The 22,886-nt window shown below is 32.1% G+C and overlaps 1 long non-coding RNA gene across 1 annotated transcript; it reads left to right on the forward strand.

Moving 5' to 3' along the window:
- Nucleotides 1-8,567: 8,567 nt before the first annotated feature.
- On the forward strand, nt 8,568-22,874 carry LOC143047715 (uncharacterized). The gene is made up of 8 exons (XR_012969645.1): nt 8,568-8,735; nt 9,230-9,358; nt 10,935-11,082; nt 12,609-12,813; nt 13,803-14,674; nt 16,587-16,737; nt 20,395-20,672; nt 21,188-22,874. It is a non-coding gene; the product is annotated as an uncharacterized LOC143047715 (long non-coding RNA).
- Nucleotides 22,875-22,886: the final 12 nt, after the last annotated feature.

Here is a 22,886-nt window from a genome sequence, read left to right on the forward strand (position 1 = left end):
ACAAGAAATATAAAGATTTCTAGATTCTCAAATTCAGACATCCAACCGAGCATCCAACGTAAAACAGTTTCTAGTTTTATTAACTGGGAGCTTTTACAATTTTTTAACAAAATAGATACTGAAGAATGTATTATCTCATAGTCATAATCCTTGACATTTATAGATTATCATGAACCAGGGTTTCCAGAAAATATAAAATCACTTTCACTTTCGGTTTTGATAGGGGAGATAATTCATTATACACTTTAGATTGCAGACAACTGACAGTTAAGTAAAAGAGGTAAGATGTGTAATCATATTTGAATTATGTGTACATGGTGAATATAGTATAACGATCGAATCATTTGATTTGAGTATTTAAATGATAGATGCACAGACTACGACTATCCACATGTAGGTATCAATGGCATTGTAATCCAAATACATACATGACAAACGTTATGGAGGGTGGTAAAGGGGGGTGCTTGCACGAAAAAAACGTGAAATAAGACATAATTTCACGTTGAACGTGAAATAGTTTCTGTAATGAACGTTGGACGAAAAATAAATACTTTTATGTAAACCTTTTGTGACTGAGTCACTGTCTTCTTGTATATATGTATATATTAACTCTTTGTTTTACTTGATATTCCCGATTTAGTATACACATTTATGATATAATTGGTTTACGGCTTTTAAAAAAGTATTTCTTGACGATCCCTATACCAAGTGTTTGAATTTTATTTGAAAAATACCGAGCACGCAAAATAAGACTGAAAATCACGATGCACGTAAAATTAAATAAGCAGAACACGTTGAACGAGGCACCCGTCTTGCACGACTGAACGTCAAATAAGAAAGTAAAAACACGTTGAACGTGAAATAAAAAACGGCGATCACGTTGCACGAAAATAACCCTTTACCACCCTCGTTATGTTGTCGCGTCTGTATTTAAATGTTATACATTGAATAAAAAAGTTATGTTTAGTGAACATTATTGTTCTTATGCAAAACTTAGAGTACGTGTAACACTTTAAGTTATTGATTTGTTTTACTGCTTTATTAAAAATCAAATTCTGTGCCCTGATACATTGACGTGCAACGAATGGGGTGGGGTCCCTTGCAAAGTCGTTTAAAGTGAGTAATTAAAGGAAGAAATGAAAACACATTTGTGTAGATAAATGTATTTGAAAAAACAAATATTTGATAAAATGTTTCCAATCTTTTTTGAACATATATTCATAAAATGTAAGCCATAAATCGGGTGCGGGAATTTCTCGCTACATTGAAAACCTGTTGGTGACCTTCTGCTGTAGTTTTTTTTTCTATGGTCGGGTTGTTGTCTCTTTGGCACATTCCCCATTTCCATTCTCAATTTTAATATAATGGGATACAAACCATTCCAATAAATAGAATGAATCTTGTTATTATTTATTATGAAGATGAAATAGGGAATGGAAACGGGGAATATGCCAAATAGACAACAAACCGGCCAAAGCTAAAAGCTGACAAAACAACACGCATGCCATTCGGAACGTTTGTCAAAAGTAAAGTCAGCGAACACTTAATATCATATTAATTGTTTTAAAGAGAAAATACAAAAACAATTTTAAAACTTATCTAGTATTTGATATTCTTTTATATTGTAAATATAAATAGCTGTTAGCAGACAGTCAACATCTATTGACAATGTACAATGTATCGATACGTCTTAAGTTTCTTGTCGTTTTAATTATGATTGAGTATGCTTGTTGTCTTATCCATGTTATTTTGTTTTTAAATGCAACATTTTTTAAAACTCAACATTAACTTGTTTTGTAATCATTCTCATAGGTTTGTAACATTGTATTGTTATGGTATATTAAAGTGGTCAATCACAGTATTATATAATACATACACATAACTTATATATGTTAACGTGTGTTATCGAAGAACCACAACATGTAAAATGTTGATTGTTACACATGAATACAATTCCATAGAAAATTGTTTAAATGCAACGATCAATGCACACACAAAACAATTGTTTAACTTCAAAGCTATTTCAAGTAAGTTGTTATAAATGTATTTTACTTGCATGCTATACTTAATTGTCTAATTAGATGACCCAATCGATACAGAACTGTGTAGGACATGTTCATGTAGGATGATTTTATCTGCTATTTAAGGAAATACAGTCAGCACACACATTACTGACTTTTTATGCCTAAGTATCTGCATGACATTGCATTATATTATAGCAGAAAAATATAGTTCTCCTCGTGGTTTGAGCATATATTTAAAAATAGTATAGTTATCCACACTTTTTTTTTTAAACTTTTAAAGTAAATAGATGCCATAAATTAATGCAACGGTAGAATACTCGTTCTTTCTACTAGCACATCATATGTGCACGTGATGCTTACATTTGCATTAGTCAGGAACACGAGAATTACCCTATCATTTAATTTACAAATAAATATGCGTGTGTATATATTCATAAGTTTGCATTCATACAGTCATATCTTTTTTAGACGTTCTTTTAGCACACGGAACTGATATCTCTTTATCGTGATAACGGAAAAATCAAGATATGTTTTGCCCACCGGGCCCATAAGGCCTATCTGACCTTTTGTCATGACTTGGCGTCTGTCGTCCTCGATCTCGTCGTCTTCGGTCTTCGTCTGTCGTTCGTTTATCTAAAATACAAACAAATTCTCTGATGAAAGAACTGGGTTTTTTGTTTAACTAAAAGTGAACATTTTGTCAGATAGATTTTAGTTTTGTTTCTTTCCTCATTGATCCGGCGCATAGTATTCTCAGATAAGTACATGCCATTCTTATGTAATGTATATATATCATCATCCATAGGTGATGATATCAACACAACCGACACAGTCTCGAGTATCTATAAAGACGATAAGCTGATTAAACAAATACATCTTACGTAACATGTCATGTCGTTATCGTTTGTCTTATACTTCCTTCTATAAATATTTTGTATAAAGTTGACTTTGTTAGTGAAAGGAAATCATCAACAACTGCGGATTTTATACTGCAAACTAACATAATAGGTAGCTAATGTTGGCATATCATTTACAATAAATTAAAAATATCAAGAGAATATCCAATCAAATAGATGTGTCTTGTTTAATTCTCTTCAATGTAAATTAAATTATTTGTTTTGACCTGTTGACAAAAATATAAGCATTTTAAAATTTAACCACACAATTCATTTAATATATACATGTAGGTCTGCAACTTGGTACCTTGTCAAGTAAGGAGTGTTTGCGATTCATTTAATGATATCATCTTCCCTGTAAAAACAGAAATTATACAGACTTATCACTGATAAGCTGTGATTTTTTTTTGTCTTCATCTTCTGATACACAAAGTCATTTTGATATTGTTTTGATTTTTTTTAATATATTTCAGATTTTCTGAAAAAAACAACTGCGTTTTTTTCTCAGATTTTCCTACATGTTTTATAAGTCTCGTCTGCATTTAAGCAACCCTCATAGGAACATTCATGATTTCACATAATATAAAGAACCAAATAGGTTCCCAACTCCAAAAGGTGCCATATTGCTTACATTACCAATGTAAACATAGGTTTAACATCAGATTTGGAACTAGGTATCCCAGCTAACGTTTCATATAAATGCAAAAAAATAATTTTTCACCCGAATGTGAACCAAATTACTAAATGGTAATCGATCAATGTTTACTAGGTAAATTGTTTAGTAACCAGGTGACGATACATATACTACATGTTTATTTTTGTAATAATACATACATAAAAGGTTTAAAACTTGACAGAAGATCATGTATTTACATTGTAGATAAGCATTCTACACAATTGGTTTTGTTTTGTTTTGTTAAAATATCCGTTAACATTTTTAATATGAAACCAATGTCTTTGTCATATTGTTCAGGACTATATTTTTAAGGCATGTACATGTAAAGGTTAATATTTTTTTATGTTTGCCCTCACTAATATTCATTTGTTTTCACCTAAATTCCCATCAAGAATATGAATATCAAGTAATCAAATGTTTAGATTGTTCTGTAAAAAGGTTGTTGACAAATAGATATATTAACGGGTAATATTTGACGACATGTTTTAGTTTTATTTCGCATTCATTTCGACTATTATTGCTAAACCATACTGACTATTTGTTCATATAAGTAACAGATCACCACCAATACCTACCTCATTTTAAGTTAATGCGATTTCCCAGGTTTTTTGTAATCCAAAATGGATATATGATACACTCCTATTTTCATAATTATATGTAATTCAACAAATACATCACTAATCTATCAGGTTTTGGTTAGATTTGTTTGTGATTACTGCTTTATTAAGGACAAAGAATCAAGTGACACCTGCTCTCAGTTCTAAAAACCGTTTGATAACAGAATATAACATGAGGATTTTCATGCATATATCTTATTCAAGCATTGGTGGTTTTATAAATACTCCAATGCGAACAGAAAACACGTTCACATGTACTTCCTCAACTTTGTTATTAAGTGTTTCCATCTTTGATTTTGTTCACATTATGTTTTTTTCCATTGTTTTCCCTTTATTTATTTTTCTGAAATTTATGGTTTTAAATTGCAACATATCGATCAGAAATGTGTAATACAATGCACTTTTGAATCTGAATCCTTCAAAAAACGCTTCAATAGGGGCAACTTACATGTATATACACAATGCACTTAGTGGTTTTTCCCAAATCAAAGTCAGCGAACGATACTTAATATAGTTTTTGAAAAAAAATATAAAGAATATTGTTTTTAAATTTATCTGATTAGTCAATGTTGAGGTGCATCATACTGTCTGTATTAATATGCCAAATAAGTTTGTTTTGTTTATTTTGATTTTGTGTGCTTGGTTTCTTATTTTTATGAGTACAGCAAATTTTCTACATCGACTACAACATTTTTTCTAATATGTATGTAGCATTGTATTGTTACGGTACACTATCGGTCGTCGTTCGAAATAGTACACAATGCAACATATGCACATGCCACATATATGTTAAGTGTAATAGCCATGTAAAATGTTTAATTATAAATGTTATACACATGCAAACAAAATCGATACAGCGTTCAGTAGGAAAACTTTATGTATTACTTGTGTTACACATAACAAACAAAAAATTATCTGTGTTAATTTTTATGTATTTGCGATAAAAGCAGGCGAAAATATCATCCTCGTGACGTGTGCAAATTTAAAATATTATTGCTATCTAGATGATCATGTGGTAATAAATAAACTTTCAAATTAAATAGATGTCAAAATACTTGCATCGAGATTTATGATAAGTCACTATATATACAAATACTTCCTCGGAGATGTGTACTAGCACACCATATATAGATGCATTTGCATTAATGCGGTACAGGAGGAAAACTGTATTTAATTTATAAATATGCGTGAGTATATGAATAGTTTTTCAAAAACAGGTAGCATGTCCTTAGCGCACGAACTTAATGTCTCCTACATCTAGATAACTACAAATAATAAACACTATCAAATTTAGTATCATATTTACAATTTTATCTTGAGTTGAAACCCCTTTGCAAAATGGATGTTTGAATTGCCCTTGGTATGTACCCATAGGTAGTTTAGTGGATAGTTTACATGCATGAAATATCTCTCACTGGACATTAAGTAACAAATAATCAATGAAATAGATCAAATTTCTTTAATTTCCCTTCACAAGGTTTCATGGTTCACTCTATTTTTGAATACAAAGTAATTTCTTGGAAGATAAATGATTACAATTTTAGATGCCATTGTACGTACTCTAATGAAGGTATAAAGAATCATATGTTTAACTCTTTATTTAAATGAAAGAAAATTTTAATCATAAAAAAAAATTTGATCAAAAGATTAAATAGTAGGTTGATTAAAATTAATTTGAAAACTTATTACAAACTATTTAGTTTAATTTGGAACACAACATTTTTTTGAAATAGCCAACAGCAATTTTTATATCAATATCTTGATTACGATACAATGAAATCTTACCCTTGTGGTCATTCACCGTAGTTATTTAGTACACGGAAAAAGGATTAACTAGTAAAATTGGAAGGCAAATTCAAGCAATTTGATTGAACGAGAAGTTGTAAGTATCTGATAAGGTCAATCCGACCATTTGTCATGACTTTCCGTCGTTGTCGATCGTTATGTTGTGCAACTAAGGATGTCCACTAGTTGAATCATATGTAATCAATTTGTCCTTCACACTTTGCTAATTGCTTTTCAATAAATTGCAAGTTTTATTGTTTTGTTCTAGTACCTATTGTTGTTTGGATCAATGTGTAATCATATAGGTTTCAATTTTCTTTATTTTCTTATTGAATATGTTAAACCGATCCATGGTATTATTAAATGCAATTTTTGATATTATATATATATTATATCTAAAGTCGAAAATATCAACATAAAGCCCGAATGGTAATAACGAAGGTGAGCTGATACATGTGATAGTAAAAAAGAATTAGATGAAAAATGTCATGTCGTAAGAGTTTTGACCTATACTTCTGCTTCAAAACAATATCATGTCTAAAGTAGATTTTGCTCAAACTAAATGAATAAACAGTATTTGCAGATTTTATACTGCAACCTTACAATCAGGATTCTACATCCTCAAAATTGTATAGATGAAACACTCTCAATTTAGCCCTTCCCCTAAGGGTGACTGGGGAATGGAATTATGGTCACTTGGTATTTTTGGTCCTCAATGCTATGATGAGTGGGTTTTTATTTGTCTTCTTCCGACGGTCTCCATGCGGTTACTTTTAACCAATCATACTCATAGAAATGTATAAAAGGTAAGATAAAATATATTATCTTTCTGTTGAATATCTATCGGAGACCATGATTGATATGTTTGCACACAAAAATGATCCACACATTCATATTCATACCACAATCCACAGTTTTGTTAAACAAATGTCTTTTATTATAGAATTAAAAAATATTTTTTTGACGACCCATATTACACTGTATGTTAAACACGTGTATAGGATGCATACATCCGTATATTATTCTCCTACATTGAACTCTAAAAGAAACTTAGAAATAAAGAAGTTTCTCTTCTCTTAACCGATGAACGTTTTCTGCAAATTGTTCAGTTACCATGTGACGATACAACACATCATTGTAACATGGTATGGTACATAAATTTATAAAAAAGGTTTTAAACTTGACAGCGGTTCATATATTTATATAAGCTTACTACACAATTGAGATCTCTTGCAATCTAATATTATGTCTTTTTTCGCAAGGACTATATTAACTGCGTTTAAAGGTAAATATTTATCCATTCTTTTTTCTCTAACAAATCTCATATAGTTTCACTTATATTCAAATCTTTAATATGAATATCAGGTATCCAAACAATCTTGGTTGTTTTGTGACTTTTTTTAGGTTGTTATTCGTCTTCATTTTGACAATTGTTGCACAACCAGACTGAGTCTTGTGATTTTTTGTAACAGGCTCTCATGGCACTTAAACGGGTGTAATTCCACAACATCATGTACGTTACATCCTTTTGCATACAAAAATGGTCCCGGAAAAAATATTCCCGTGAATAAGACAGTTGTAGGTAATTAATCCTACATTTCATTGCACTAAAATATTTCTGGGTCATAAACATCTTGGGTTTTTCAAGCAAATTTTTTTTCATATGGGATTTTTATAGATTAGTTTGGAAACTTTGGTTACATTGTTTGTACATGGTTACTAAAGCTTGTACACAGAAAAATTGATGGGTTAACTTCAACTTTAACTTTTCTCATATGCAATGATATGTTCTGTGAAATTTTGTCTTCAGTACTGGACAGGATGAAACTTTACTCATGCCAAGTATTTCTTTATTGAAAACAAAGGTAAATTCTACACAATTTTTGGAAAAGTTCAAACTTTTAAGTTTATGTCAGGTAATCCCAAGTAAATAGATATATCCAATGATCACTTTTTCACTGTTCTGGTTGTTTTGAAGCTTTTAAACGTTTCATATGTATGGATTTCTGCTAAATAGTGAATGTAATAATACCAAAAAGACATTTAGAATTTTACCGATCCTCCTAGATAACAGAAGTTCTGATATCGTTCGTTTTTCGGATTCGATTTAATGTTGGCGACATTACGTCAAAACGTTAAGGCAATTAACCATGTGCTCATGTCGTGGGGTAAATTAAACAAAATAAAACTATAATGCCATGCTGCCAAACACGAAAATCATTAACACAACTGAAGTCTCCAAAACAAAACAAAGATATCTAAAGACCAAGTTAATTGAGAATCTGTTTATAAACTCATTCCATATCTCTTGAAAAGTAAATTTGGACAGAGTAACCTATAACATAACAAGTACATGTCGGCAAAATAATTGAAGCGCTGTACTTCCGACCAAGTGATACATTGTATATATATTTTGATCCTCTAACACGACAGTAGGTGCCAGTTAGTCCGGCCATCCAGGAATAAATTTCGGTTACAGAAGTTTAACCAAGTTAAAAATCTCATAAACCAATTTAGAAGAAATAATCGTTTTCTTAATTTTGATTTTTTTCTTTTCAATTAAAGATTATTTCAACATGATTAGACAACAAATGACACCATAGTCTATTAGAAACAAACAAGAAAGATGGAGGAAGAAGAAATCGAGCCTGAATGCACTGGGATGAGACGAACGACGCTCATTGAGGAGCTAACAAAAATTTTGCGTGAATACCCAGATGATGGACAAATTCTAAAAGTATGTATTTCATTTTTGAAAAGGAATTTTCCCTATTTGAGTAGTTTTACACTAAGTCATATTTGGGGCCCTTTAAAGCTTTTATTCGGTATGAGCCAATGTTTCGTGTTGAAGGCCATACTTTGACCTATACATGCTATAATGGGTTACTTTTAGAAATGTTGACTTGGACGGAGAGTTGTCTCATTGGCACTCTTACCACATCTTCTTATATCTATTAAAGCGGACATGCATTATTAGAAACAAGCAATGTACCAATACAAATTTCTGAAGACCATTAATAACCACTCAATAAAAGTCATGATCACTAAGGAATAGTGGATTTGAAGATTTACAGGCAGGAGGGGGAGTATGAAGGGTAATGTAGTCGTTAGATAATGTTGGTAAAATTCGACAAGGTAAACTAGGTATTCCCCTTTCCCATTAGACTGCTTGATGCTGGAAGTTAATGAAATTCATTTTTCATGATCGTTTTATTTATACTATTTACACAGGAGATGATTCAAAATGCAGAGGATGCAGGTGCTGTTAGAATTGCAATACTTTACGATGAACGGCAGTTACCGTCAAACCCATACGCCCAACGTTATACATACTCATCACCTTATTCCAAATACTTTCAGGTTGGTATTTAAGAAAATTCTGTTAAAAACATAAAACAAACTAAGAGATTTTTGTCATCCATTACAGTTCTGTTTCCTCTATAAGAAAATATTGATTTTCTCCAATATAACCCATAAACAATAGCTGTAATTTCGTTTATCTCAATGTATTTTATCGACAAATAAACGTTGCCCCGCAGTTTTTAACTTGAATTTTGAAAATTTATTGACCAGAGGTCTTTATATTGAACAGTAAGAGTAAGAATTATCCTCGACCAGTAACATGATTAAGACACACTAACTACTTAATACCTTAACACTTTTCTTTGGGAATTTCCAATATAGTATTGTTTAAAAAGTTATGATCTAAAAACGCAGGTTGAAGTTAATTCTTTGAATTATAATGTTCAAAAATACCCATGAATCAACGATTTTATTAAATAATACATTTCCACATTTTTATATTTAAAGGAATTGTCCCGTTCCATCATTTACCAGCCAAGAGGTCAGCACTGTTGTGTTGACATGAATTATCATTGATATGGTGGCATGACACGGGTTATGTTCTTCTCATATATGTTATGATGGTATGATACTAAACCCCTAACGGGAAGGATTGTGCCTGATGTTCATATGATGAAATCATAATCTTTCAATCAGTTTAATTGAAGTCTAGAGCTGGCATGTCAGTTAACTGCTAGTAGTCTGTTGTTATTTATGTATTATTGTCATTTTGTTTTATTTTCTTTGGTTACATCTTCTGACATCAGACTCGGACTTCTTTTGAACTGAATTTTAATGTGCGTATTGTTATGCGTTTACTTTTCTACATTGGTTAGAGGTATAGGGGAGGGTTGAGATCTCACAAACATGTTTAACCCCGCCGCATTTCTGCGCCTGTCCCAAGTCAAGAGCCTCTGACCTTTGTTAGTCTTGTATTATTTTGATTTTAGTTTCTTGTGTACAATTTGGAAATTAGTATGGCGTTCATTATCACTGAACTTGTATATATTTGTTTAGGGGCCAGCTGAAGGACGCCTCCGGGTACGGGAATTTCTCGCTACATTGAAGACCTGTTGGTGACCCTCTGTTGTTGTTTTTTAATTGATCGGGTTGTTGTCTCTTTGACACATTCCCCATTTCCATTCTCAATTTTATTATATTTATAAATAAACTGTTTACAAAATTTTGATTTTTTGAAATACTAAGGTTTTTCTACCTCAGGCATAGATTACCTTAGCTGTGTTTGGCAAAACTTTTAGGAATTTTGATCCTCAATGCTCTTCAACTTCGTACTTTATTTGGCCTTTTTAATTACTTTTTTGGATTCAAGCGTCACTGATGAATCTTTTGTAGACGAAACGCGCGTCTGGCGTATATACAAAATTTAGTCCTGGTATCTATGATGAGTTTATTTATAGCAATCTCCCATGCAGAGTTATCGGTTCTTTCGTTTTCTCTCTTAATAAAGAGAGAGAAAGAAAGGACCGATAACTCTTCATGGGAGATTGCATTTATAGTGGAAGACTAGATTTCGCTATTTTGGATATTTTGGAAGTCAGAATAAAGTTGTAATTTGCTAATTATTTCTTCAAAGGGTCCAGCATTAATTGTTTATAATAATGAAGAATTTTCTGAGGATGACTGGGAAGGAATTCTTCGAATCGGTACAAGCATTAAAGAACTTGATCCATCAACAGTTGGTAGATTTGGATTGGGATTTAAGTCCGTTTTTCATATCACTGGTAAGTACAACAATTTTGAAGAATTGATTTTATTTCATTAAGAGAATAAACATATCTGTGGAGCCGACCTGTCATGATAGTATACCATTGGTTGAAATATGTCGAACTGCCTGATACTACACCATTGTTTGAACTATGTAGAATAGCCGAAACAATAAAATTAATTATTGATTCATACGATATATATGCATTTGTAGCCTAAGAAAAAAGGAGTATTGCCAAAATTGGCCAAGAAACGAAACAAAGAATTATTGGAGTATTTCTTTAATTAAAGGAATGGCTGCATATATCTACGAATTTTGTTTAATAACTGGACTTGATTCTAACAAACGTTAGACATCATTAAAAAGCTTAAATATTTTAAAAGAACGGCAAAAGATACCAGATGGACATTGAAACTCGTAAGTCAAATCTAATTAACAATGCCATGGATAAGCCCAACTTGTCAACATACTGTATGTTTTGATGTGACTGTATTTATAGGAAATAAATGAAACACACCTGTGCTTTTATTTTCCTCAAATTGTTTATCTATGTTAGGCATACTGCAAATTTGTGTCTACTGAAGAATATATAGATATACCAGGAGCTAGAAAGTTCATGAATGTAATACCAAAATAAAACGTCGACATGCTATACTTGATATTTTTTCTTGTTTCAAGAGACTACAGTAATATTTATTAACTGGTTGTAGCTGATAGGTTAACAATGAAAAGAAGTTTCTACCAATTCATGTTAGGATTCACATCATTGGCTGTTTGTAGATAATGGCAGATTCCAAAATTATTGTTAATAGTACGGCATGCCATTCTAAACCAATGTTAGATTTTTTTCTGGCGAAAACAAAATGGGGGGGGGGAAGGGGGGGGGGGTGTGATCTGGAATGGTTTTCGAATATATGTGTTTCGTTGGCGTTAGTGGTGGTTGTGACGTCATATGACGATATTTGATTATGATCCTTATAGTTAACTCTTTTTCCTCGTTTGTGATATCATTTTTATCATATATTTCAAATCTGCTATAAATCTGTGACCGACCGTATGTTGAAAAAAATAATATGACAAACGATTATGGTGTTGAAAGATGAATTCAATTACAAAAAACCACAATTTAAGATTATCAAAAGTATAAATCAGAAGATATGTATCTGACCTTTTTACATCTTGGTATTAGGAACACATGTCTTTATTCAAATTGAATGGTGATCAACAAGTTGTGTCTTTTAGTTGAAATAAGGTTTATGCTGATATCATAACAAAAGATTAAATAAAAGAGTAAATGAACAATCCATTTAAAGTGTAACATGAATCGTCAAGTATGCTGTGCACTTAAAAAATTCATATCAACAAGTTGACATTTAGAAAAGGAAGACGTACAGACACTGCGAAAGAGCAACAAAAACATATCTAAGAAGTACTCAATTCACTACAATTAGACACTGATAGATGCAAATACGTCTTCATTCAACATTATTTTAGGTATGGCAGAGTCTTGAGGTAAATAGAGTTTGCATTTTGTTTTTGTAGATTACCCCATGATTATAAGTGGACACCAAATGATGATTTTGAATCCATACCTAGATGAGGATAAGTGTTGCATACCACTTCGACTGTCTAAGCTACGGTTGTATCGTGGAGTTTGCTTGCAAGAATGCTTCGAAGCTTTAGGCCCTGCATTCAATTTTGTAGAGAATGTGACAAAGAATGGATATTTCAAAGGAACTATGTTTAGGTAACATCTTTCATTTCTGCCTTAAACGTATATCTAACAAATTATCTAAAATATGGAGACCATTTTTTATGACCCACTTAAGACAGTAGAGGGGCATTATATTTTCTGGTCTGTGCGTCCGTTTGTCCGTCCGTCCGTCCGTTTGTCTGTGCGTCCATTCGTCCCACTTCAGGTGAAAGTTTTGGTCAAGGTAGTCTTTGATGAAGTTAAAGTCCAATCAACTTGACACTTAGAACACATGTTCCCTATGATATGATCTTTCTAATTTAAATGCCAAATTAAGGTTTTGACCACAATTTCACGGTCCACTGAATATTGCAAATGATAATGCGAGTGAAGCATCCGTGTACTATGGACACATTCGTGTTTTTAAATCTATCGGTGATAAAAATATTTCCACAAATAACAACTACCAGTCTTGTACTCGTGTAAAATTTTATTAACTCCCTCCCTTTCAAAAAGTAAAATCACAAAAATACTGAACTTAGAGGAAGATCAATTGGGAAAGTCCATAATCACATGGCAAAATCAAACAAAACGCATCATAAACGAATGGACAAGAACTGTCATATTCAAGTTGTTGTTTAATCGATATCTATGTGTGAATTAAAAAAAACCTATTCGTATTCATAATAAAAAGTGGCGCTCGAAAAAACGGTTTCCAACCTGAAGAGCATTGGCACACAAAGTTAGAAAACAAGTGTGCCAAATGTTACTAGGGTCACCGTTTATGCCTACTCAAAATGATTCAATGTATTTTTGTTTTTGAAAAATTGCACTTGTTTTTTTTTTATTTAACTATAAAATCCGTTTTTAAAACCAATAAAATCAATGTTATCGCCTAAATAATACCTATTTAACAAACACACATTTAACAGTTGATTAAGCATTTCTATTTGCCAATCATCGAAACATCGTGTTTGTGTGCTTTGTTTTGTTTATTTTACGTAAGTCTTCTAGTCTTTTAATTATTTGTTAATTAATTTTAGATTCCCATTGCGCCAGACATCAACTGAGCTTTCAGATTCTGTTTACAATCAGGAAAAGATCAATCATCTTTTATGGATGTTCAAAGAAGAGGCTTCCCTAACACTGATATTTCTTAATTCTATTGAAGAAATATGCCTATATGAACGTTTAGGCTCTCTATTTGAGCAAAATCCTGACTATATGGTAACCATTGGTGGGTGTTCTAATGATGAGGCCAGAAAAGACAGGAGAGTAAATAAACCCAAATACATTCCTAACAATTCTCTCACTAAAATGTACTTATTGAAATTAGAAACATCTGGTAAAAGACAACCGATTAAACAAACAGTATGGCTAGTTCTTAATCGTCTCGTAGGGATATCAGAGGGATCCAAAACCCTATTAAGACTATCTAAAAAGCTAGCATACTTACCTTGTATAGGAATTGCAGTACCTATGTCACCGAACACGTACACTGGACATATTTTTTGTTTCATGCCCTTGCCAGTACCAAACATTAGTATGACAAACCTACCTGTGCATGTTAACGGGACATTCGCACTCAGTCAGAACCGCCAAAATTTAAAATGGGCCGACAAATTTACTGTTAGTTTCAAGGAAGATTCAGTACAGTGGAATGAATTGCTGATATTCGAGGTTCTTCCAAACGTGTATACTGACGTAATTTTGACAATAATTAAAAGATGGAAAGATAACAAGCTGATATTTCGATGTATTCCTGATCCAGAGAAAGTAGACTATAGATTCAAGGAATGTGTTAGCAAGCTGTTCAGAAATATAAGTGATGTACCATTCTTATATACTGAAATCAGTGGAGGCAAATGGATTCGTTGGCAAGATGCAGTTTTTCCAATTTTCCCAGAAAATACAGGTAAACATGTAAAGTAATGAAAGATTTATCTGAAATGCATGAAAACCATTAATCAGCTTGAAGAAATGAAGAAAAATAAATAATAATAAATTGTCTTATCTTACCAAATATGTTAGTTTTTACTGTATCTTTATGATACAAAATAGAAATGAACCTATTACGGGTTACTGTGTTCTATGTTGTCATGATTTGATGAGCCTTTTCAAAGCAGGCACAGTCTACTGTTGTGATAAAGATGATAAAATTGGTTCAATAATGGATATTTTGAACTAAAGTAAATCGAATGATGTTAAAAGTTTTAATATTGATGAAATATATACTATAAAAAACTTTCAATGATATTCCGTGTCAGCTAACAAGTAATGAAACATGAATGTATAATATACATTTGTATCTCATAAATTATTGTTAGATTTATTTTAAAATGCGATAAACAATATAACAAGAGATTCTGAAGATACTAAAAGAAAGGCTAACACATAAGTCGAATACAAACTGACAAAGCAATGAACAAAAGACGAATGGTAAATACGAACAACAATTTATAAAAAAAACAAACAAATCTAAGGACTAAGCAACACAAACCCCTTAAAAAACCGTTGAGCTCAAGTGCTCCGGTAGACACGTTGTGTTGGTCTGAAAAATACAAACATAAAAAAAAGTCTAAAAAGTTAGGACATATTCGAGGAACAGTATCGTAGTGGCGAAAAATTGATAAATATCCGTCATCATTGTCAAACATATTCCATAACGGTCAAACCGGTGTTGATCGTATACGTACATTTTTTTACTACTTGTATCCTTTGGTGTAATATATGTAATAGTTATCATGGTACCACCAACCTTATGGCATGTCTTACATGGATATCAAAACATGAAATTTCTGATTTATCGTATCAACTTGAAGATATAAACTTGAAAATATATGTATACTCCATACACAACCGTCATTGTCAGCAAATTGATCATATTTTGTCAAAGGAAAACAAAGTTAAACGAAACTGCTAGCTCGTAGTGTATAAGGTTTGCCTAATACGAATGACAGAAAAGTCGCCAAAAGAGGAGCAAAGTTGGTTCCCATGATAATTCCGATTGTTTTGAACAACATGAACTTCAAATAGACAATGAATTCTTTGTTGATATGAACATCGGGAAGGATTGTGCCTGATGTTCATATGATGAAATCATAATCTTTCAGTCAGTTTAATTGAAGTCTGGAGCTGGCATGTCAGTTAACTGCTAGTAGTCTGTTGTTATTTATGTATTATTGTCATTTTGTTTTATTTTCTTTGTTACATCTTCTTACATCAGACTCGGACTTCTCTTGGACTGAATTTTAATGTGCGTATTGTTATGCGTTTACTTTTCTACATTGGCTAAATTATAGGGGGAGGGTTGAGATCTCACAAACAAATTTAACCCCGCCGCATTTTTGCGCCTGTCCCAAGTCAGGAGCCTCTGGCCTTTGTTAGTCTTGTATTATTTTAATTTTAGTTTCTTGTGTACAATTTGGAAATTAGTATTGCGTTCATTATCACTGAACTAGTATATATTTGTTTAGGGGCCAGCTGAAGGACGCCTCCGGGTGCGGGAATTTCTCGCTACATTGAAGACCTGTTGGTGACCTTCTGCTGTTGTTTTTTTCAATGGTCGGGTTGTTGTCTCTTTGGCACATTCCCAATTTCCATTCTCATTTAATTAACATATTATCTTTCTTTTATTATGTTTTATACTGTCATGATTTAACGAGTCTCTTCATCTGAATTTTGTTTGTGATTAAACATATCTTTTATAGTTTTATGCTTGCAATATGCGGCCGATAACATCATAGTTTATCTTCAATCGTGAAACTGTGTTATATATATTCCAAGCTATTCAGCAATACGTGAATTCAAATGTATTTTTTAAATAGAAATGAACATCAAAGAAACACTCCTTTACACCATGAGACAATATAATTGTTGCTTGATAGAAACGCAAGGGTTTCAACGACTGGATGACATTCTGTGTAAGGCATATGGTACTCCACCACAAGACGCCTCGCCACAGTTCATCAGTGAAAGGTAAAATAAATAAAATATGTATTTTGTATGCATCTACTACACACTTTTTTCTCCTTTAATATTGTATTGTTTATTGTAGTCAAAATGGCTAATTAGTAGCATTGTAATGAAAATAGCAAGTAATTGAAAAATCGCAAAAAAATATAAAACATTCTAGGAGTTATTAAAATCAAATAGTTTTATTTTACCAATTATATCATTAACCGGAGTATTCGTAGGAAAAATCAGTTAAATATTTGGGGATGTACGACTGGTGGGTGGTTAGTCGAACGGCCGGGAGCATTTTTCACATGAAAAGGCTTTAGAAATTGTTTTCATTTACCGATATGTTGTTTCCTGATACAAAATGAAGGTCAAAGTAAATTTTCACGATTTTAGCTTTTCTCGTTGTTGATTTATTCCCCTTTGCAATTATAGTCAAAAATAAAACTTATGTGATTGAGTTGATTGATTTATTTCCCTTTACCAGAAATGGTTGATTATACAAATACTTTTGGTTACACTTATGTCTTGTAGACATTTGTTTGACTATCTTAAAAGATTAGATCTTTTACACCCAGCACAGTCTGGGTTTCGACAAGAACACTCTTGCCAAACTTCCCTTATCAATATCATAGATAAATGGATACAGGATATGAATGATGGTAATATCAACTTAGCAGTCCTGTTGGATTTTAAGAAAGCTTTTGATGTAGTAGATCATGATATCCTCTGTAAAAAACTTGAAATTTATGGATTTGATAATACTGCTGTTTCTTTTTTTCAATCGTATTTGAATGAAAGAACTCAACAAGTACAAATTGGTAATGCTCATTCTGAAAAACTTCATATCAAGTATGGTGTTCCCCAAGGCTCCATATTAGGCCCCCTTCTGTTTATATTATACATCAACGACCTTCCTATTTATATGAAAAATTGTTGCACTGATTTATATGCCGATGATTCAACCTTACATCTTTCTGGTAATTGTTATCAAACTCTTCAGTCAAAGGTACAAGAAGATTTACATGGTGTAGAGGCATGGTGCAATGATAACAATATGTTCATCAATAAAAATAAAACAAAATATATGATTATTGGAACGAAGCAAAGAGCAATGCCACATTACAATGAGAGTTGTTTAACTATTAACAATCAAGTGATACAATCTTCCACATGCGAAAGTCTTTTAGGCATTAAAATTGACCCTTCCCTCACATGGACAACCCAAATTGACTTGATCTGCTCAAAAATATCATCTAGACTATATCTACTATTAAAGATTAAAAAATTTCTAAATCTAGACTGCAGAAAATTATTCTATAATGGTTATATCTTGCCACTTATTGATTATTGTTGTATAGTGTGGAGTAGTTGTAGCAGTGAGGGTTTAAAAAGGATATTAAAATTACAAAAGAGGGCTGCTAGATTAATACTAGAAACAGACCCATTCGCTCCTTCTGCACCCTTATTCAAACACTTAAACTGGATGACAGTTGAACAGAGAATAAAATATCATAAGTTAGTGATGACATTTAAGTGTATTAATAATGATGCCCCATCATATCTTACTAACAAGTTTCATTATGTTTCAGACAGAAATCCGTACCCCTTGAGAAATGCTGTTCAAGGAAACCTCATACTCCCTAAACCAAAAACAGAATTATTCAAAAAATCTTTTATGTATTCTGGACCATACTTGTGGAATAATTTGCCAATACCGTTAAGAAATATTACAAATATTAATTCTTTCAAATACAAAATAGCAGATCATTTATTGAAATCAACCTAACTGTATAAATAATATAAAAAACTGATCATGTCATCATGTTTATTTTTTCATCACATTTTATCAAGTTGTATTGAACATTATTATCACACTTGACTTTTTATGCTAATGTATGTATGCAATGTACTAGTATATGTTTGTGTTTTGTTTGATTTTTCATTACGAGGGCCTCAGGGAAGATTAGTTATATAGCTAACTGTGTAACCCTCTTAAAATAAAGTATTGTTGTTGTTGTTGTTGTTGTTGTTGTAGACAAGTTTTTATAGGTTTTTAAGACATTGTATTATTGATAAAGGACATTTTCTTTTTTTTTTTTCTTTTTTTAATTCTCTTTGAATAAGTTGACAGAAGAACGTTGTCAAGACACGATATTACAACTAAGGCATACGTAAAGTGCTACAAGGGAATTTATACAGAAATGATCAGCTACTCAAGATATATAAATAAGTTATTTTTATAGAAATGGTCAATTGTTTTTTTCTGGAATTCAGCTTTTTTTACCGATTTCCTTTTTTCTGTCCGTAGGTGTTTTGCTGTTTTATTGGAAACTTTTAACCTGATATCGAATTTAATAATAATCAACAAACGGAAATTTATAAAACCACACTATTTGTTCCATTGCAGTTATACTCCTTAACAATATTTTTTGTCTTTGAGTCTTAATATTTAGATTTTTAGTTAAAAACCTTTTTGCCTAGTATTATATCGATGTAAGAAGATCAGCTATGAATGAAAATGAGACAACTCTGCATCCAAGTCCTATTTTGTTTTATTAAAGTAAACCCTAAAAGGTCAAAGTACGGCCTTCAACATGGAGCATTGGAGCCTCATTCACACCGAACAGAAAACTACAAAGGGCCCCAAAAATAACTGGTGTAAAACCAGAAAAATATGAAAACTAACGAGCTTACCTTTATAACAAAAACGAGGACTAAAAACACGTATGAACAAAATAAACAAACGACAGACTCCAAACCAACAGATGCAAACAAATGCAGCGGATCTAAACGTTTTAAGATGCAGAAACTATCAACCTAACCTTAAAGATAGTGCATCATCACAACAAATAAAATACACTATAATAATCAATTGAGATGGCTTAACGCAATCAAAAGACATATCACCAAAAGCAATTAAACATACACTGAACAAATAACTTTGATCTATGACACAATGTTATTACTACGACTGCATAATAAATAGCATGACTTTTGATAGCTTTAACTTTCATTAGCATAATTTTTATCATGCCTAATATCTCGACTGCAAGGATTGAAAACATTAATAGTTTCTCGTCATTGTTATAAATAAACAACACATGAAGATCTACAAATAATTTAAATTTCAGTGACATCGTCAATTATCTCTTCAACCAGATACAATACTCTCACGTTTATTTGTCTTTTTCACTATTTTAAATTATCATCGTAAAAGCTATAAGAGATAGACTGAAGTTTCCATTCACTCCAAAAGTGAATGAGAATCCTTTAATTAATAATTTAATCGATGCTAACCTATCATCTTCAAATTAACAACAGACCCATGTAAACATTAAATCAAACCAACTAATCCAGTAATACAAGGGTCAAACAAAATCACAAAATCTTCAGTGTATACTCAACTTTTGACTAATTTGCGATTTTAATATTTTTGATTATAATACTACATTAATTAATTTTAAGATTAGATTTGTGAAACCAATATTAGAAGGATATTAAACTTATTCGATTTTTTTTTTAAATTCATTTAATGTATTATGTATGCATTTTATAACGTTAAGCACATTGGTATGATCAATAATTGACTTTTATTTCATATATAGTATATATGTTGTTCAAACACTGCTCGAGAGGTTAAATACTAAATACCATGATCTAAATATATTTTAGGCTTTTGAAATGGAACTCAGTGTACAGGAAGTTTGAAAGAGAAGATAAGCTAAATATCTTAACCTACTTGATATCAAATGAAGAATTTGATCTGCTCAAATCATTAGAACTTCTGCCACTCTCCAACGGCGCATTCACCATGTTTCGGACCAGCAATTATCCGAAAGTTTTTGTATGTTCCATATCTGTACGACAGCTCTGTCCTGGAATGGAGGAGAGTTTAGTACATCAGCTACCATCAAAGATGAATGAACAGATTTTAAAATTGGCAAAATCAGGTGACTAAATGTAGATTATTTACATGATAAATGAGCCAGGTATTGCAAAAAGGTATAACGATTGTGTTGGGATCTTTGAAGGCAGTATGTTAACGATCGTTATTATATTATTTTTGAAAAACGGTTGTATCAGAAAAAATTGTATATTTATGTAAATATTCACAACATAATCAATTCTGTCCTGAATTGGTCAATTAAAATGGAGAACAAAATGAATATTACCAACCCTCGATTGCATATCTGTACATGGGGGTCAATATTATTGATAAGTTCCTTCAAAATAGGTCTATACAATTCTGAGTAATAGTCTGTTTAAAAAAAAGTGTGGAATAATAATAATTATAAATACAAAGAAACCATGAACAAAAACAATAAGTCACCCGACCTCCGTCAGAGTGACATACCAATATCTAAGAAAGAGATATTACAATATGACACTTAAATATCATTTGTTTACAAAATATAACCTTTATGTTTTATTAGTAGTTGTTATTAATTATATATTGTGATTTAAGGTAAAAGTCAATTGGCAGTGACGAATAAAGATGATGTTCTTCGACTAATTTCTCAGGCTATAGAAAAGAGTCTTGGAAAGAGCCAAGACATAAAGAGGGTTAGATGGCATAACTTTACACCATTGAATGAGGAATGGTTAAGGCTCGTGTGGGAATTTTTCGTATCTAAGTCGATAAGGCTTCCAAATGATCTGTTTATTTTACCACATAATGACAACAAATCTGGATTTAACTATCTTTTGACACTTGATCAACCGCTGATTGTTGCTGCCGATAACCGAAACTTTCTACCGGAACCAGTCGTGAGATGTCTGCATGAAATAGGAGTCACTGTTCTGAATTGTCTTCCATTTTACGTAAACAATTGTTCCGAAGTCTACGATAAATATGTAGAGAGACCAACGGTTGATGGAGTATTGAAACTTGTATCAGCATTAAGTCAGAAATTTGTGAAAAACTTCAACGACAATGTTCAAAGTTCAGACAGGGAAGAATTTGTAGAATTTGTTGGATCTAGCTACACCCTGAGCGATGCTAAACATATCTTAAAAAGGTTGAAAATGTTTAAATGCGGAAAAACTGGCGATTTTGTTTCTGTTGAAGATGTACAGCTGGTCGCACCTGACGGTTGGCTTCCCGTTCCATTACCTGAAAAAATGATTATACATACTTTTACAGGGAAACATTTAGCAATGCACCTTGGTGCAAGACAAGTTCATTTAACAGACGCTGTTGAAACCATTGTACATAGATTAGTTGACAGGGCATTGACCTACAACGATACTCATAAACATTTAATGATGAATTACATCATGGAAAACATGTCTTTGTTCCAACACAATACTGCAATAATGTGTTTAGTCGAACGGGTTGAATTTGTTAAATCTGGAAGCGGACTCTTTAAAACACCTAATGAATTGTTTGATCCAGCAGATCCCCTTCTTGTACAAATATTTAATGACAAAGGAAAGTTCCCTCAAAATCATGACCCAACTTATTTAAACATTCTAAAAAGGTTTGGAATGAAGTCGTCCTCACATTTGAACGCATCGGACATATATGATGTTGCCATGTGTATCAACAAACAGACGTCCTCAGCACAACGACCAGATGCTCAAGTTTGGGAACAAGCAAATTGCTTACTGAACGTATTAATGAAGAATGGACATCTTCTTGAAACTTGTCACAACAGAAAGAAATTAAAAGAAATACTAGTCGACTTAAATTTTATTCCACCATTGAGAGAACCAAAGTCTTATCCAAAAGTATTGAAATGGTTCGGTCAAGATCTTCTTTGTAAACCTTATGAGATGGTTGTTAACATGAACGATGCTGAAAGTCTTGTCGGTTCGACGATGCCACTCTTTCCAGATTTGCCTATTGACTTTATTCAAAACCTTAATCCAAATTGTTGCGCTATACCACCTGCAGTGAAAGTCTTTGAACAGTTACTGCTTTTGAACAAGTCTTACAGTGAAAAGTACAAACCAGAGCTGCATCAGTTTGCTAAACATATTTATGGTTTTCTAGACGGAGCCACAATAGACAAAAAACTGATTGAGTCGATGAAGAATAGTTCCATTGTATGGACAGGCAATGGCTTTTGTCAACCTCAGAAAATATATTTAAACAGAAGCAATGATGACATACATCTTGAACCGTACCTTTACGAGTTACCTGGTGAATTTGTATAATCTTT

This window comes from Mytilus galloprovincialis, chromosome 10 (assembly GCF_965363235.1).
Source record: "Mytilus galloprovincialis chromosome 10, xbMytGall1.hap1.1, whole genome shotgun sequence".
In the NCBI taxonomy this organism is placed as follows: Eukaryota; Metazoa; Mollusca; class Bivalvia; order Mytilida; family Mytilidae; genus Mytilus; species Mytilus galloprovincialis.